General features: G+C 27.8%; 1 protein-coding gene across 1 annotated transcript in view; it reads left to right on the forward strand.

Annotated features, from left to right (window-relative positions):
• Window positions 1-2,654, forward strand: part of LOC122270540 (FMRFamide-activated amiloride-sensitive sodium channel-like) — a 119,001-nt gene that overhangs the window by 40,654 nt on the left and 75,693 nt on the right. The gene's annotated exons all lie outside the window — the stretch shown is intronic.

Genomic DNA, 2,654 nt, shown 5'->3' on the forward strand with positions numbered 1-2,654 from the left:
TTGCCATCAGGGGTGTACATGTAGATTTATTAAATACACCTTGTGCGCCACCTAGGAACCAAATCTAGAACCCGACACTCGAAATTTTTGCTCTGTTACAATCGTACCCTGTTACAATTGACCCCACTCTCCCCTACTATTTTTTCGAAAAAATACTTATTTTATTTTAATAGCTTATTTTAATAGCTTATTTTAATAAAAAAATAATAATAAATAACCGGAGAGAAGGTTAGCATACTTTTTACAGAAACTGTGAAAACCAATTTTTCCTATATATTTTGTCATAAGAGGATAAGAATAACATTGCTTCAAGAAATCTACTCAATAAATTTCGTTTTTTTTATAGAATTGAAATTACAGAATGTGTTTGGACAAAACATATTATTCCTTGAAAATTAAGAAGAGAAATTTTTGTTAGCTATTATTATTTATCTAAGCTTATTCCACTCACTTATTGATAGTGGCAAGAAGGTGAAGGATATGCGATGGAAACCCCGTTTACCATAGTACTATAAATGCATTCAATCATATAGCTTGAATAATTTATTTTAGACAAATTTAATGCTTTTAAGCAAATAAAGGTGTAAAAATAAACTCATTTGAAATGGACCGAAAGTATATCCTAAAATATATGTAGAATAAACTTTGGATTCGATAAATAAAAAATACTTTTTTAGCAATTTCAAGATAAATTCGAGAAAGAAAAAAAATACGCCATTGATTTTTTTAGAAAGTGGTGACCAATTATTATTTCTTCAATCTAAGAGCCTATACCTATATCTTACTTAAAACTTATTTCAATATCGAGTGAAGTAATTTAATATGCTGTGTTACTAAATAAATAATCCCAGGAAACTGAATCGAAAGGATAAGAACTTCATTGATATAAAAATTAATTGATGATAATAAAAATAGACATGTTTTGAGAGTCCAATAACTAAAAACAAGTCATTCACACCTGACGAGTCTTGAGAATGAGCGCTTATATTTGAACGCTTGAAACATGTCAACTTTTATTTCCCTCCTCATATATTTTGAAACAAGCGAAGTTTTTTTCATCAGTTATACTGTTTTACATTTGGGCCTTGATCATTACTTTAATAAGGATTTTAAGCTCGTTAAAGTAAGCATATGCATTTTAATATTTTAACAGGATTCATGCGATCTTTAGGAATGCTAGAGAATCGTAGCATCCATATTGCAATTATAAAAGTTATCTTTAACTTTAATATAAAATTTTGAGATCAGATATTTCGAGCTACAGAAATTGAATATTTTATCTTTTAAGACTTTGTGCCATCTTAAGAATCTTACGAATTCTATTTAAAAGGAGAGTATCATATCAGATATATTTATAAGAAAACAAAGAATTCTTAGAAGCGGTATTTGGTGATGAATGAAGTAATTGAAGAACATGTTGTGCGACATTTTATGGTGAATTTGCGAAAATAAGTTTCAAAATGTATAGAAATATCAGGATGCTGTTTGCAAATCTACTTTATCCAAAGAAAACCATGTAACCTAAATATCTTGCTGAATGAAGCGATTTTTTTAACAATGAATCATACAATATGCAGCATATTATTTCAATATGTTATTCTTAAATATAGCATATTTCACTGTTTTTAAAATGCCACTTAACATTCAGCAATTCTTTCAGTTTAAGAAAAAAGAAATATCGTAAATTATATAAAACCCTGTGAATGTGCATTAGAATTACTATACAATCTCAAATTAAATTTTCAGGCATTTTTCTTCCTTTTTTCGTTTCTTCAGACTTTTTTGCCCTGAAGACTCAATTAAAGCTGCAAAATTGATTATTCCTAAAATTTTATACATAGTTATAATAAGTAATGTAAATTTGATTTTAGTATGAAATCCTCGTATAAATATAATAAAAACAACATAAAAAGTCCAATTAATGTCAGATAAAAAGTTCATGAGTTCAAATTCTAGAAGTTTAGAAATCATAAATAATTTATAAATCGATTCATTCTTTTTTCTTTTTTTCAGAGTAGATTAAAAAGAAGAAAAAAAATCTTTGCTTTTTGGACAGAAATCAGCTTACAAATTGTCTATTGCCTAGAAACTTCGATATATTTTCTATTAACTATAAATTAAACCTCTCCAAGCAATCACATAACATTATTTCAATTTTTTTACTGTCCGAATTTGGCTTAGCAACGGAATAAAATTAAGTATTCCTCTTTTGAATTAGTCTATGGGTTATTTTAAAATATTCATTTGAGGAGGCAACTTTTATTGATTGTTTTTCTGGACAATCGCCAAATATATAAATCTCTATTTCTGACCCAATATACGACCAGTTTTTTCGAATTTTTGTCTCTCCCCCCCCCCCAACTACAAGGCTCAGGATTCCAAGTATTTAAAGAAATATATGTTTATTCAGAGAAAGCACATTTTTTGTGTATGATTTCATAACTTAATTAATAGTTAGCACTAATTGATTAGCGTATTTAAAATCACCCCCAGAAACCATTTACACTTAGTTCCGATTTACAAATCCGATCATTAGAACGAAAGTTATTTAGGGTGATATCTTTTTTTTACTGTCTGTACAATCTTATTTGTTAGGTAGAAGATAATTTAAGTTTCATAATCTGGCACAAAACTTTTATTCCTCAAAGTATATA

The sequence above is a fragment of the Parasteatoda tepidariorum genome, chromosome 8 (assembly GCF_043381705.1).
Source record: "Parasteatoda tepidariorum isolate YZ-2023 chromosome 8, CAS_Ptep_4.0, whole genome shotgun sequence".
NCBI classification, from domain to species: domain Eukaryota; kingdom Metazoa; phylum Arthropoda; class Arachnida; order Araneae; family Theridiidae; genus Parasteatoda; species Parasteatoda tepidariorum.